This window comes from Artemia sp. Qi Xiang Cuo, chromosome 2 (assembly GCF_049724085.1).
Source record: "Artemia sp. Qi Xiang Cuo chromosome 2, ASM4972408v1, whole genome shotgun sequence".
NCBI classification, from domain to species: domain Eukaryota; kingdom Metazoa; phylum Arthropoda; class Branchiopoda; order Anostraca; family Artemiidae; genus Artemia; species Artemia sp. Qi Xiang Cuo.
Window position 1 is genome coordinate 26235486 of NC_142795.1, and position 17816 is coordinate 26253301.

The following is a 17816-nucleotide window of genomic DNA, read 5'->3' on the forward strand; positions in this document are numbered from 1 at the left end:
AGGAAGTTGTCCCCGCTTCAATATCCTGCCCTATACGAAAGTTTGACGTTTTGTTTCAATCATTTAGGAATGACCCCTGAAACACAAGATTCGTTTAATTAGAATACAAAGATTTTTTTAAGTTGTAAAAACAACTTTAGCGTAAAGTACGAGGTATTGAAGAGGGGCAATCTATTAAGCGTAATAATTTTTGTTCCTGCAAGTTTTAATGCTGTTCCTTACTTTCAGTAGAAAAACTTGCTTTTATTTATTTAATTTCCGATCGATTTTTTAATAATACCGGGAATTCCAGTTCCCCTTCCATGGAAAATACCTTCCCCGACAGAAAATATCTCCGTAAAGATCTCTTCCCACAACCCCCCTCACTCTCCGCCGAAAGGTATCCATATACTTCCCAATAACCAATACTATATGTGAACACTGGGCAGTTCAAAGCGTGTACCCCTTCTCTGGAGGGCTGTGGGAGATCAAGGCATCCTCAAAGACCTAGTTATTGGATTTTTCGTCTATGTTCGACAAAATCGCTATATTGTTGACCACTTAAAAAGGGTACTAGAACTTTTGTTTTCCGATCAAATGAGCCCTCTCTGAATCTTCCAGGATAACTGGGTCAAAACGATCACCCTTGTGGGGGGGGTAATAATAATAAACATGCTAACTCTAAACCGAAACTCTAAAAAACAAAATTTTGATATTAACAGATATACAAAAAGATTTGGCTTGTTATGCCATGCCATATATATAAGATACATTAACTTTAGTTTTGCCTGATCAAACAGTTCGTGGTAACGAACTGTAAGTAAGGAGCGACCCTGCTCAATGGTAACCAAAACTGTAGAAAAAGGATTTTTGATACCAATAGATACATCAAAAGAATCACATTTTAATGCTAATTTCAAATACATAAGTTTCATCAATTTTAGTCCTACTTATCAAAAGTTACGCGCCTGAGAAAATTTGGCTGATTTTCAAAAAAAAGGGGAAAGACACCCTAAAAATTATAAAACCTTAATGAAAATCACACCATCATATTCAGCGTATCAGAGAACCCTACTGGGGAGGTTTCAAGCTCTTATCTACAAAAATGTGGAATTTTGCATTTTTTTTGCCAGAAGAAAGATCACGGATGCGTGTTTATTTGTCCCACTAAAGAATTGTGGCTCACACTTGTTGCAATAATAACTGTAAGGCTAGCCTATATCAATAAAAATTATTGAATTTAAAACAAAACAACTAAAACTCTCTTATGACTTCTCATTAACTCTAAGGTCAAAGAGGAAACCCTGGCTTTTAAGGAAACTAACTAAAGAATATACTTACTGTAAGAAACAGTTGCAGTCCTCGATTCTTTCTCAATATTAAATAAAAAAAACAAGTTTTTTAAACTGAATGTAAGGAGCGACATTAAAACTTAAAACGAACAGAAATTATTCCGTATATGAAAGGGACTGTCCCCTCCTCAACGCCTAGCTCTTTACGCTAAAATTTTTTATTGTTTTAAAAAATAAAGTTTTGAGACATAGTCAAAATTTAGCTTAAAGAGCGAGGCGGTGAGGAGGGGGCAGCCCCTTTCATATACGGAATAATTTCTGTTCGTTTTAAGTTTTAATGTCGCTCCTTACTTTCAGTTTAAAAAACTTGTTTTTTTTATTTAATTTCTGATCGTTTTTTAGTTAATGCAGCTTTTATTTTGGCTCGCCGTCATTGAATAAGTAAACAAAATTTGCATAAAAATTTCACTTTTCTTTTGCTAAATGGCTGTCTCTAAATTTGGTTCTGACGTAATTTACAAATTAACTTACGTAACGAACTTCTATATTCGTATATTTTTCTTCTGGCAAAAAAAACAAAGTTGCAGATTTTTGCAGATATGAGCTTGAAACCTATGTTATAGGGTTTTCTGATACGCTGAATCTGACAGTGATTTTCATTAAAATTTTTTCACTTTTAGGGGATGTTTCCCCCTATTTAAAAAATCAGGTAAGTTTTCTCAGGCTCGTAGCCTTTGATGAGTAATACTAAACTTAACAAAATTTATATCTTTAGAATCAGCATTATAAGCCCATTCTTTTGATACATTTATTGACATCAAAGTTCTGTTTTTAAAAGTTTCGCTTACTATTGAGCCGTATCGCTTGTTTTTTTTATTGTTTTTTTTTTATTACGTTTATGTTATTACGTATATGAAGGGGTTCTCCCCTTATGCATTACCACGCTCTTTACGTTAAAAGTTAAAAAAAAATTTAATTCACACACCCCTGAAAGTAGAAAGGCCTCATGAGCTCGTGACGGGAGTCCATATATGTGCATAGAGTCCCTAGGGAGAACACATGTGCTGTCAGTCCCAATCCCACACCATATCTGGGCATGGAATCCCCAGGGAGAACAGGTTTCCGAGAAATTGATTGCGTAACCTAGCCTAACCTCATGATCTCGTGACGGGGGCACCATATACGGGCATAGACTCCTTAGGGGAAAATGGATTTCTGAGAAATTGATTGCGTAATCGAAGGGGAAGTGAATTTCCGAGAACTTGATTGCGTAATCGATTGGGAATTTTATTGATCTAGGACTCATGACGGGGCTCCATATATAGGCATAGAATACTGAACGAACACCATGATGTCATCTACAATTGACTCTAACATCCCCTTTCGTGAATCAATAATTCCCCTTAGAAACAAAAAATTAATTCCCCTCTCGTAGATCAATAGTTCCCCTTAGAAAAAACAAATTAATTCCCCTTTCTTGAATCAATAATTCCCCTTAGAAACAACAAATTAATTCCCCTTTCGTGAATCAATAATTCCCCTTAGAAACAACAAATTAATTCCCCTTTCGTAAATCCATAATTCCCCTTAGAAACAACAAATTAATTCCCCTTTCGTAACACGTTTCCGAGAAATTCGTGTTCATCCAGGAGAATTGACTCCGGGCGAATGTTTTGATATTAGATATGAAGAGATTAACGCGGGAAAGGGTTTCCTAGGAATGTCAAATGTGACAGCGCAGGGATGTCAAAACAAAGGAAACACGCTGAAATTACGTTTAGAGATTATTTGGGCGAAACCGTTTTAGGAATTTTAGGGATTATAGTTAAACTAAGAGATTACATTTTGACATCGTTTGACAATTTACTAAATTTTTAAGGTTTTCTTTAGTTTCAAAATGTTTTTGTCAGTCACCATCTTTAATCATTCACAAACAATACTGAACAAAACCAATTTCCACTGTATATCGACATTAAATTATTAAGAAGGCTATCATTTCTTTGAAATACACATTTACATTTTTAATTTTCATGTTTTTTATTTTATATTTATGAATAATTTAAACACAACTTCAACTAGTTATTTTTTTTGTTCGGCATAGATGAAAGGTCCAATACCTCTGTTAAACTAAGAGATTACATTTTGATATTGTTTGACAATTTACTAAATTTTAAGGTTTTCTTTAGTTTGAAAATGTTTTTGTTAGTCACCATCTTTAATCATTCACAAAAAATACTGAAGAAAACCAGTTTCTACTGTTTATTAAAATTAAATTATTAAGAAGTCTATTATTTCTTTGAAACACGCATTTACATTTTTAATTTTCATGTTTTTGATTTTATATTGATGAAAAATTTAAACACAACTTCAACTAATTACTTTTTTTTCGGCAAAGATGAAAGGTCCAATACCTCAGTTAAACTAAGAGGTTGAATTTTGACATCGTTTGACAATTTACTAAATTTTAAGGTTTTCTTTAGTTTCAAAATGTTTTTGTCAATCACCATCTTTAATCATTCACAAACAATACTGAAGAAAACCAATTTCCACTGTTTATCGACATTAAATTATTAAAAAGGCTATTATTTCTTTGAAATACGCATTTACATTTTTAATTTCATGTTTTTGATTTTATATTGATGAAGAATTTAAACACAACTTCAACTAGTTATTTTTTTTTGTTCGGCATAGATGAAAGGTCCAATACCTCAGTTAAACTAAGAGATTACATTTTGACATCGTTTGACAATTTACTAAATTTTAAGGTTTTCTTTAGTTTCAAAATATTTTTGTCAGTCACCATCTTTAGTCATTCACAAACAATACTGAAGAAAACCAATTTCCACTGTTTATCGACATTAAATTATAAAGAAGGCTATTATTTCTTTGAAATACGCATTTACATTTTTAATTTTCATGTTTTTGATTTTATTTTGATGAAGAATTTAAGCACAACTTCAACTAGTTATTTTTTTTTTGTTCGGCATGGATGAAAGGTCCAATACCTCAGTTAAACTAAGAGGTTACATTTTGACATCGTTTGACAATTTACTAAATTTTTAAGGTTTTCTTTAGTTTCAAAATGTTTTTGTCAGTCACCATCTTTAATCATTCACAAACAATACTGAAGAAAACCAATTTCCACTGTTTATCGACATTAAAGTATTAAGAAGGCTGTTATTTCTTATAAATACGCATTTACATTTTTAATTATCATGTTTTTGATTTTATATTGATGAAGAATTTAAACAAAACTTCAACTAGTTATTTTTTTGTTTGGTATAGATGAAAGGTCCAATACCTTAGTTAAACTAAGAGGTTAAATTTTGACATCGTTTGACAATTTACTAAATTTTAAGGTTTTTAGTTTCAAAATGTTTTTGTCAGTCACCATCTTTAATCATTCACAAACAATACTGAAGAAAACCAATTTCAAATGCTTATCGACATTAAATTATTTAGAAGGCTATTATTTCATTGTAATACGCATTTACATTTTTAATTTTCATGTTTTTGATTTTATATTGATGAATAGTTTAAACACAGCTTCAACTAGTTATTTTTTTTCGGCATAGATTAAAGGTCCAATACCTCAGTTAAACTAAGAGGTAACATTTTGATATTGTTTGACAATTTAATAAATTTTAAGATTTTCTTTAGTTTCAAAATGTTTTTGTCAGTCACCATCTTTAGTCATTCACAAACAATACTGAAGAAAACCAATTTCCACTGTTTATCGACATTAAATTATTAAGAAGGCTATTATTTCTTTGAAATACGCATTTACATTTTTAATTTTCATGTTTTTGATTTTATATTGATGAAGAATTTAAGCCCAACTTCAACTAGTTATTTTTTTTTGTTCGGCACAGATGAAAGGTCCAATACCTCAGTTAAACTAAGAGATTATATTTTGATATTGTTTGACAATTTACTAAATTTTAAGGTTTTCTTTAGTTTCAAAATGTTTTTTTCACTCACCATCTTTAATCATTCACAAAAAATACTGAAGAAAACCAATTTCCTCTGTTTATCGACATTAAATTATTTAGAAGGCTATTATTTCTTTGAAATACGCATTTACATTTTTAATTTTCATGTTTTGATTTTATATTGATGAAGAGTTTAAACACAACTTCAACTAGTTATTTTTTTTTCGGCATAGATGAAAGGTCCAATACCTCAGTTAAACTAAGAGGTTACATTTTGATATTGTTTGACAATTTACTAAATTTTAAGGTTTTCTTTAGTTTCAAAATGTTTTTGTCAGTCATCATCTTTAGTCATTCACAAACAATACTGAAGAAAACCAATTTCCACTGTTTATCGTCATTAAATTATTAAGAAGGCTATTATTTCTTTTAAATACGCATTTACATTTTTAATTTTCATGTTTTTGATTTTATATTGATGAAGAATTTAAGCCCAACTTCAACTAGTTATTTTTTTTTGTTCGGCACAGATGAAAGGTCCAATACCTCAGTTAAACTAAGAGATTACATTTTGATATTGTTTGACAATTTACTAAATTTTAAGGTTTTCTTTAGTTTCAAAATATTTTTGTCAGTCACCATCTTTAGTCATTCACAAACATTACTGAAGAAAACCAATTTCCACTGTTTATCGACATTAAATTATTAAGAAGGCTATTATTTCTTTGAAATACGCATTTACATTTTTAATTTTCATGTTTTTGATTTTATATTGATGAAGAATTTAAGCACAACTTCAACTAGTTATTTTTTTTGTTCGGCATATATGAAAGGTCCAATACCTCAGTTAAACTAAGAGATTATATTTTGATATTGTTTGACAATTTACTACATTTTAAGGTTTTCTTTAGTTTCAAAATATTTTTGTCAGTCACCATCTTGAATCATTCACAAACAATACTGAAGAAAACCAATTTCCACTGTTTAGCGACATTAAATTATTAAGAAGGCTATTATTTCCTTTAAATACGCATTTACATTTTTAATTTTCATGTTTTTGATTTTATATTAACGAGTAAATGAGACACCGCTTCAATTATTTATTTTTTTTTATTCGGTATAGATGAAATGTGTAATACCTCAGTTAAACCAATAGGTTAAATTTTTTTATTGTTTTACAATTTGCTAAATTTTAAGTTTTTTTTATTTTCAAATTGTTTTTGTCACTCACCATCTTTAATCATTCACAAACAATACTGAAGAAAACCAATTTCCACTGTTTATCGACATTAAATTATTAAGAAGGCTATTATTTATTTGAAATACGCATTTACATTTTTAATTTTCATGTTTTTGATTTTTATATTGATGAAGAATTTAAGCACAACTTCAACTAGTTATTTTTTTTTTGTTCGGCATATATGAAAGGTCCAATATCTCAGTTAAACTAAGAGATTACATCTTAATATTGTTTGACAATTTAATAAATTTTAAGGTTTTCTTTAGTTTCGCTATGATTTTGTCACTCACCATCTTTAATCATTCAGAAACAATACTGAAGAAAACCAATTTCCACTGTTTATCGACATTAAATTATTAAGAAGGCTATTATTTCCTTTAAATACGCATTTACATTTTTAATTTTCATGTTTTTGATTTTATATTGATGAAGAATTTAAGCCCAACTTCAACTAGTTATTTTTTTTTGTTCGGCACAGATGAAAGGTCCAATACCTCAGTTAAAATAAGAGATTACATTTTGATATTGTTTGACAATTTACTAAATTTTAAAGTTTTATTTATTGTGAAAATGTTTTTGTCAGTCACCATCTTTAATCATTCAGAAACAATACTGAAGAAAACCGATTTCCACTGTTTATCGACATTAAATTATTAAAAAGGCTATTATTTCTTTTAAATACGCATTTACATTTTTAATTTTCATGTTTTTGATTTTTATATTGATGAAGAATTTAGGCACAACTTCAACTAGTATTTTTTTTTTGTTCAGCATAGATGAAAGGTCCAATACCTCAGTTAAACTAAGAGATTACATTTTGACATCGTTTGACAATTTACTAAATTTTAAGGTTTTCTTTAGTTTCAAAATATTTTTGTCAGTCACCATCTTTAGTCATTCACAAACAATACTGAAGAAAACCAATTTCCACTGTTTATCGACATTAAATTATTAAGAAGGCTATTATTTCTTTGAAATACGCATTTGCATTTTTAATTTTCATGTTTTTGATTTTATATTGATGAAGAATTTAAACACAACTTCAACTAGTTATTTTTTTTTGTTCTGCATAGATGAAAGGTCCAATACCTCAGTTAAACTAAGAGATTACATTTTGATATTGTTTGACAATTTACTAAATTTTAAGGTTTTCTTTAGTTTCAAAATGTTTTTGTCAGTCACCATCTTTAATCATTCACAAACAATACTGAAGAAAACCAATTTCCACTGTTTATCGACATTAAATTATTAAGAAGCCTATTATTTCTTTGAAATACGCATTTACATTTTTAATTTTCATGTTTTTGATTTTATATTGATGAAGAATTTAAACACAACTTCAACTAGTTATTTTTTTTTTGTTCGGCATGGATGAAAGGTCCAATACCTCAGTTAAACTAAGAGGTTACATTTTGATATTGTTTAACAATTTACTAAATTTTAAGATTTTCTTTAGTTTCAAAATGTTTTGTCACTCACCATCTTTAATCATTCAGAAACAATACTGAAGAAAACCAATTTACACTGTTTATCGACATTAAATTATTAAGAAGGCTATTATTTCTTTGAAATACACATTTACATTTTTAATTTTCATTTTTTTGATTTTATATTGACGAAGAATTTAAACACAACTTCAACTAGTTATTTTTTTTTGTTCGGCATAGATGCAAGGTCCAATACCTCAGTTAAACTAAGAGGTTACATTTTGATATTGTTTGAAAAATTACTAAATTTTTAAGGTTTTCTTTGGTTTCAAAATGTTTTTGTCAGTCACCATCTTTAATCATTCACAAACAACACTGAAGAAAACCAATTTCCACTGTTTATCGACATTAAAGTATTAAGAAGGCTGTTATTTCTTATAAATACGCATTTACATTTTTAATTTTCATGTTTTTGATTTTATATTGATGAAGAATTTAAACACAACTTCAACTAGTTATTTTTTTTTTGTTCGGCATATATGAAAGGTCCAATACCTCAGTTAAACTAAGAGATTACATTTTGATATTGTTTGACAATTTACTAAATTTTAAGGTTTTCTTTAGTTTCAAAATGTTTTTGTCAGTCACCATCTTTAGTCATTCACAAACAATACTGAAGAAAACCAATTTCCACTGTTTATCGACATTAAATTATTAAGAAGGCTATTATTTCTTTTAAATACGGATTTACATTTTTAATTTTCATGTTTATGATTTTATATTGATGAAGAATTTAAGCCCAACTTCAACTAGTTATTTTTTTTTGTTCGGCAAAGATGAAAGGTCCAATACCTCAGTTAAACTAAGAGATTACATTTTGATATTGTTTGACAATTTACTAAATTTCAAGGTTTTCTTTAGTTTCAAAATGTTTTTGTCAATCACCATCTTTAATCATTCACAAGCAATACTGAAGAAAACAAATTTCCACTGTTTATTAACAATAAATTATAAAAAAGTCTGTTACTTCATTGGAATAAGCCTTTACTTATTTAAATTCTCTGTTTTGATTTTAAGTCTATGAAGAATTTAGACGAAGTTTGAATTAGTTTTTTTTTGTTCGACATATATGAAAGTTACCACACATTAGTTATGATAAGAGATTACATTTTGATATTTTTTGACAATTTACTAAATTTTAAGGTTTTTTTTAGTTTCACAATGTTTTTGTCAGTCACCATGTTTAGTCATTCACAAACAATACTGAAGAAAACTAATTTACACTATTTATCGACATTAAATTATTAAGAAGGCTATTATTTCTTTGAAATACGCATTTGAATTTTTAATTTTCATGTTTTTGATTTTATATTGATGAAGAATTTAAGCCCAACTTCAACTAGTTATTTTTTTTTGTTCGGCACAGATGAAAGGTCCAATACCTCAGTTAAACTAAGAGATTACATTTTGACATCGTTTGACAATTTACTAAATTTTAAGGTTTTCTTTAGTTTCAAAATATTTTTGTCAGTCACCATCTTTAATCATTCACAAACAATACTGAAAAAAACGAATTTCCACTGTTTATCGACATTAAATTATTAAGAAGGCTTTTATTTCTTTGAAATACGCATTTACATTTTTAATTTTCATGTTTTTGATTTTATATTGACGAGGAATTTAAACACAACTTCAACTAGTTATTTTTTTTTGTTCGGCATAGATGAAAGGTCCAATACCTCAGTTAAACTAAGAGATTATATTTTGACATTGTTTGACAATTTACTAAATTTTAAGGTTTTCTTTAGTATCAAAATGTTTTTGTCAGTCACCATCTTTAATCATTCACAAACAATACTGAAGAAAACCAATTTCCACTGTTTATCGACATTAAATTATTAAGAAGCCTATTATTTCTTTGAAATACGCATTTACATTTTTAATTTTCATGTTTTTGATTTTATATTGATGAAGAATTTAAACACAACTTCAACCAGTTATTTTTTTTTGTTCGGCATAGATGAAAGGTCCAATATCTCAGTTAAACTAAGAGATTACATTTTGATATTGTTTGACAATTTACTAAATTTTAAGATTTTCTTTAGTTTCAAAATGTTTTGTCACTCACCATCTTTAATCATTCACAAACAATACTGAAGAAAACCAATTTCCACTGTTTATCAACATTAAATTATTAAGAAGGCTATTATTTCTTTGAAATACGCATTTACATTTTTTATTTTCATGTTTTTGATTTTTATATTGATGAAGAATTTAAGCACAACTTCAACTAGTTATTTTTTTTTGTTCGGCATAGATGAAGGGTCCAATACCTCAGTCAAACTAAGAGATTAAATTTTGATGTTGTTTGACAGTTTACTACATTCCAAGGTGTTCTTTAGTTTGAAAATGTTTTTGTCAGTCACCATCTTTAATCATTCACAAACAATACTGAATAAAACAAATTTCTTCTGTTTATCGACATTAAATTATTAAGAAGGCTATTATTTCTTTGAAATACGCATTTACATTTTTAATTTTCATGTTTTTGATTTTATATTGATGAAGAATTTAAGCACAACTTCAACTAGTTGTTTTTTTTGTTCGGCATAGATGAAAGGTCCAATACGTCAGTTAAACTAAGAGATTACATTTTGATATTGCTTGAGAATTTACTAAATTTTAAGGTTTTCTTTAGTTTCAAAATGTTTTTGTCAGTCACCATCTTTAATCATTCACAAACAATACTGAAGAAAACCAATTTTCACTGTTTATCGACATTAAATTATTTAAGAGGCTTTTATTTCTTTGAAATATGCATTTACATTTTGAATTTTCATTTTTTTAATTTTCTATTGATGAAGAATTTAAGCATAACTTTAACTAATAAATTTTTTTTGTTCAGCATATATGAAAGGTCCAATAACTCAGTTAAACTAAGAGATTACATTCTGACATCGTTTGACAATTTACTAAATTTTAAGGTTCTCTTTAGTTTCAAAATGTTTTTGTCAGTCACCATGTTTAATCATTCACAAACAATACTGAAGAAAACCAATTTCCACTGCTTATCGACATTAAATTATTAAGAAGGCTATTATTTCTTTGAAATACGCATTTACATTTTTAATTTTCATGTTTTTGATTTTATATTGATGAAGAATTTAAACACAACTTCAACTAGTTATTTTTTTTTGTTCTGCATAGATGAAAGGTCCAATACCTCAGTTAAACTAAGAGATTATATTTTGATATTGTTTGACAAGTTACTACATTTTAAGGTTTTCTTTAGTTTCAAAATATTTTTGTCAGTCACCATCTTTAATCATTCACAAACAATACTGAAGAAAACCAATTTCCACTGTTTATCGACATTAAATTATTAAGAAGGCTATTATTTATTTTAAATACGCATTTACATTTTTAATTTTAATGTTTTTGATTTTATATTGATGAAGAATTTAAACACAACTTCAACTAGTTATTTTTTTTTGTTCGGCGTAGATGAAAGGTCCAATACCTCAGTTAAACTAAGAGATTACATTTTGATATTGTTTGACAATTTACTAAATTTTAAGGTTTTCTTTAGTTTCAAAATGTTTTTGTCAGTCACCATCTTTAATCATTCGCAAACAACGGTGAAGAAAACCAATTTATACTGTTTATCGGCATTAATTTATTAAAAAGGTTATTTCTTCTTTTAAACACGCATTTACATTTCTAATTTTCATGTTTTTGATTTTTATATTGATGAAAAATTTAAGCAAAACTTCAACTAATTATTTTTTTTGTTAGGCATATATGAAAGGTCCAATACCTTACTTAAACCAAGAGGTTATATTTGCACATCTTTTGACAAATTACTAAATTTTTAAGGTTTTCTTAGGTTTCAAAATGTTTTTGTCACTCACCATCTTTAGTCATTCACCAACAATACTGCAGAAAACCAATTTCTATTGTTTATTTACATTATCTTATTCAGAAGGCTATTATTTCTTTGAAATACGCATTTACATTTTTAATTTTCATGTTTTTGATTTTACATTGATGAATTATTTAAGCACAACTTCAACTAGTTATTTTTTTTATTCGGCATAGATGAAAGGTCCAATACCTCAGTTAAACTAAGAGGTTGAATTTTGAGATCGTTTGACAATTTACTAAATTTTAAGGTTTTCTTTAGTTTCAAAATGTTTTTGTCAGTCACCATCTTTAATCATTCACAAACAATACTGAAGAAAACCAATTTACACTGTTTATCAAAATTAATTTATTAAAAAGGGTATTATTTATTGGAAATACGCATTTACATTTTTAATTTTCATGCTATTGATTTTTACATTGATGAAGAATTTAAGAACCACTTCAACTAGTTATTTTGTTTGTTCGGCAAAGATGAAAGGTCCAATATCTCAGTTAAACTAAGAGATTACATTTTAAAATTGTTTGACAATTTACTAGATTTTAAGGTTTTATTTAGTGTGAATATTTTTTTGTAACTCACCATCTTTAATCATTCAGAAACAATACTGAAGAAATCCAATTTACACTGTTTATCGAAATTAATTTACTAAGAAGGCTATTATTTCTTTTAAATACGCATTTACATTTTTAATTTTCATTTTTTTGATTTTTATATTGATGAAGAATTTAAGCACTACTTCAACTAATTATTTTTTTTTTTTCGGCATAGATGAAAGGTCCAATACCTCAGTTAAACTAAGAGATTATATTTTGACATTGTTTGACAATTTACTAAATTTTAAGGTTTTCTTTAGTATCAAAATGTTTTTGTCAGTCACCATCTTTAGTCATTCACAAACAATACTGAAGAAAACCAATTTAAACTGTTTATCGACATTAAATTATTAAGAAGGCTATTATTTCTTTGAAATACGCATTTACATTTTTAATTTTCATGTTTTTGATTTTATATTGATGAAGAATTTAAACACAACATCAACTAGTTATTTTTTTTTGTTCGGCATATATGAAAGGTCCAATACCTCAGTTAAACTAAGAGATTATATTTTGATATTGTTTGACAATTTACTAAATTTTAAGGTTTTCTTTAATTTCAAAATATTTTTGTCAGTCACCATCTTTAATCATTCATAAACAATACTGAAGAAAACCAATTTCCACTGTTTACCGACATTAAATTATTAAGAAGGTTATTATTTCTTTGAAATATACATTTAAATTTTTAATTATCATGTTTTTGATTTTATATTGATTAAGAATTTAATCACAACTTCAACTAGTTATTTTTTTTTGTTCTGCATAGATGAAAGGTCCAATATCTCAGTTAAACCAAGAGATTACATTTTAATATTGTTTGACAATTTACTAAATTTTAAGATTTTCTTTAGTTTGAAAATGTTTTTGTCACTCACCATCTTTAATCATTCAGAAACAATACTGAAGAAAACCAATTTACACTGTTTATCGACATTAAATTATTAAGAAGGCTATTATTTCTTTGAAATACGCATTTATATTTTTAATTTTCATGTTTTTGATTTTTATATTGATGAAGAATTTAAGCACTACTTCAACTAATTATTTTTTTTTGTTCGGCATAGATGAAAGGTCCAATACCTCAGTTAAACTAAGAGATTATATTTTGACATTGTTTGACAATTTACTAAATTTTTAAGGTTTTCTTTAGTTTCAAAATTTTTTTGTCAGTCACCATCTTTAATCATTCACAAACAATACTGAAGAAAACCAATTTCCACTGTTTATCGACATTAAAGTATTAAGAAGGCTGTTATTTCTTATAAATACGCATTTACATTTTTAATTATCATGTTTTTTATTTTATATTGATGAAGAATTTAAGTACAATTTCAACTATTTATTTTTTTGTTCTGCATAGATGAAAGGTCCAATACATCAGTTAAACTAAGAGGTTACATTTTGACATCGTTTGACAATTTACTAAATTTTAAGATTTTCTTTAGTTTCAAAATGTTTTTGTCAGTAACCATCTTTAATCATTCACAAACAATACTGAAGAAAACCAGTTTCCACTGTTTATCGACATTAAATTGTTAAGAAGGTTATTATTTCATTGAAATACGCATTTACATTTTTAATTTTCATGTTTTGATTTTATATTGATGAAGAGTTTAAACACAGCTTCAACTAGTTATTTTTTTTTCGGCATAGATGAAAGGTCCAATACCTCAGTTAAACTAAGAGGTTACATTTTGATATTGTTTGACAATTTACTAAATTTTAAGGTTTTCTTTAGTTTCAAAATGTTTTTGTCAGTCATCATCTTTAGTCATTCACAAACAATACTGAAGAAAACCAATTTCCACTGTTTATCGGCATTAAATTATTAAGAAGGCTATTATTTCTTTTAAATACGCATTTACATTTTTAATTTTCATGTTTTTGATTTTATATTGATGAAGAATTTAAGCCCAACTTCAACTAGTTATTTTTTTTTGTTCGGCACAGATGAAAGGTCCAATACCTCAGTTTAAACTAAGAGATTACATTTTGACATCGTTTGACAATTTACTAAATTTTAAGGTTTTCTTTAGTTTCAAAATATTTTTGTCAGTCACCATCTTTAGTCATTCACAAACATTACTGAAGAAAACCAATTTCCACTGTTTATCGACATTAAATTATTAAGAAGGCTGGGTTTTTGATTTTATATTGATGAAGAATTTAAACACAACTTCAACTAGTTATTTTTTTGTTCGGCATAGATGAAAGGTCCAATACCTCAGTTAAAATAAGAGATTACATTTTGATATTGTTTGACAATTTACTAGATTTTAAGGTTTTCTTTAGTTTCAAAATGTTTTTGTCACTCACCATCTTTAATCATTCAGAAACAATACTGAAGAAAACCAATTTCCACTGTTTATCGAAATTAAATTATTAAGAAGGCTATTATTTCTTTGGAATACGTATTTCCATTTTTAATTTTCATGTTTTTGATTTTATGTTGATGAAGAATTTAAACACATCTTCAACTAGTTATTTTTTTTTTGTTCGGCATAGATGAAAGGTCCAATACCTCAGTTAAACTAAGAGGTTACATTTTGACATTGTTTGACAATTTACTAAATTTCAAGGTTTTCTTTAGTTTCAAAATGTTTTTGTCAGTCACCATCTTTAGTCATTCACAAACAATACTGAAGAAAACCAATTTCCACTGTTTATCGACATTAAATTATTAAGAAGGCTATTATTTCTTTGAAATACGCATTTACATTTTTAATTTTCATGTTTTGATTTTATATTGATGAAGAATTTAAGCACAACTTCAACTAGTTATTTTTTTTATTCGGCAAAGATGAAAGGTCCAATACCTCAGTTAAACTAAGAGATTACATTTTGATATTGTTTGACAATTTACTAAATTTTAAGGTTTTCTTTAGTTTCAAAATGTTTTTGTCAGTCACCATCTTTAATCATTCACAAACAATACTGAAGAAAACCAATTTCCACTGTTTATCGACATTAAATTATTAAGAAGGCTATTACTTCTTTGAAATACGCATTTACATTTCTAATTTTCATGTTTTTGATTTTTATATTGATGAAGAATTTAAACACAACTTCAACTAGTTATTTTTTTTTCGGCATAGATGAAAGGTCCAATACCTCAGTTAAACTAAGAGATTACATTTTGACATCGTTTGACAATTTACTAAATTTTAAGGTTTTCTTTAGTTTCATATTTTTTTGTCAGTCACCATCTTTAATCATTCACAAACAATACTGAAGAAAACCAATTTCCACTGTTTATCGACATTAAATTATTAAGAAGGCTATTATCTTTTTGAAATACGCATTTACATTTTTAATTTTCATGTTTTTGATTTTATATTGATGAAGAATTTAAACACAAATTCAACTAGTTATTTTTTTTACAATAAATTTGATTGTACTATTTTAATTTTCACATATTAATTATAAATATATAGAATAAGGAAGTCATCAGAGACTTCTGTGCATGAATAGTTCAGATTGAATAGATCAGCCTTTAGAATGATATCGATCCTCAATCAAGTTTTCTATCAAAGATAAAAATAAATCATTCTTCAAATATTTATTCTTTTGCTATATCAATATTTATTACAGTTTTCAAGTATATTATCTCAGGTTCAATTATTTGAACCTCGTCTTCTTCCTCCACTATCATAATATCTATGAGAGAGGGTGTCTCCTGAGATTGAGTGTATACCACCTCCTCAAATAAATCGTTACGTACTCGAAGTGTCGGTAAACTGGTTCTCAGTTGCCCGACATCTCCGACCTGACATATTCGATTTGAAGGCCCACTCCTCAAAAGATCTTCTGATATACATGTGCAGAGCAGCTGATCCTCCTCCTCAAGTGTAATCTCACTTGTATCAATTTCAGTACACGTAGCCAGAAGCTCCTTTTCCTCCTCAAGAGTGAGCCCCCACACACGCCACACATCCTAAAAAATATTGAGAACACTATGATGGAAATATAAATTAAAATTTAAACAATGTTGTGGGAGAATGGTTCTTGGAAATTTTCAGCGGGTTTCAATTTCTGGGAAAAATTTCAACGGAAGAGAGATTTCAAGAGTGACCTGAAAAACGATTAGAAATTTAAGTCTTTTTTCAAATTGAAGAAATTAAATAAAAATAAATTATTTCAGCTGAAAGTAAGGAGTTGAGACCTTAAAAGGAGTTCCTTAAAAGGACCTTAAAACGAGTTGAGACCTTAAGAAAGTAAGAAATTTCAAAACGAACAAGCTTTGGAATGAAAATAAGCCATTTCCGTAAAAAACAAACTATAAGACTTTTTGACCGTAAACTCTAGTTTTTGTATGAAAATTATAGAAAATACATTTCTCTGGTTCAAATGTGAATCTATGGCTAGAAAAAGCCCAGCTTTGAAATGAAAAATAAGCCCTTTCCGTGAAAACTGAAATATAAAGCATTTTTTGACCGTAAACACTAGCTTTTGTAAGAAAATTATAGAAAATACATTTCTTTGGGTCAAATGTGAATCTTTGGATAGAAAAGGCCAAGGTTTGGAACGAAAATAAGCCATTTCCGTAAACAATGAACTATAAAGCTTTTCTGACCGTAAACACTAGTTTTTGTAAGACAATTTTAGAAAATATATTTCTCTGGGTCAAATGTGAATCTTTGGTTAGAAAAAAGCCAAGCTTTGGAACAAAAATATACCATTTCCGTAAAAAATGAACTATAAAGCTTTTTTTTATTGTAAACACTAGTTTTTGTAAGAAAATTATAGAAAATTCATTTCTCTGGTTCAAATGTGAACCTTTGGATAGAAAAAGCCATGCTTTGGAACGAAAATATACCATTTCCGTAAAAAATGAACTATAAAGCTTTTCTGACCGTAGACACTAGGTTTTGTAAGAAAATTCTAGAAAATACATTTCTCTGGGTCAAATGTGAATTATTGGTTAGAAAAAGCCCAGCTTTGGAACGAAAATATACCATTTCCGTAAAAAATGAACTATAAAGCATTTTTTGACCGTAAACTCTTAGTTTTTGTAAGAAAATTATAGAAAATACATTTCTCTGGGTCAAATGTGAATCTTTGGTTAGAAAAAAGCCCAGCTTTGGAACAAAAATAAGACATTTCACTTTAAAAAGGAACTATACACTTTTTTGACTGTAAAAACTAGTTTTTGTAAGAACAAAATCGAAAATAGATTTCACTGGTTCAAATTCGAATCTTTGGTTAGAAAAAAGCCAAGCTTTGGATGGAAAATAAGCAATTTACGTAAAAAATGGACCATAAGTCATTTTCAACCATAAAAACTAATTTTTGTAAGAAAATTAAAAAAAATAAATTTCTATAGGTCAAATTTTAGTCTTTGGCTAGTAAAAAGCCCTGTTCTGGAACAAAAATAAACTATTTCAATAAAAAATGAAAAAAATAGCTTTTTTTACCATAAACTCTT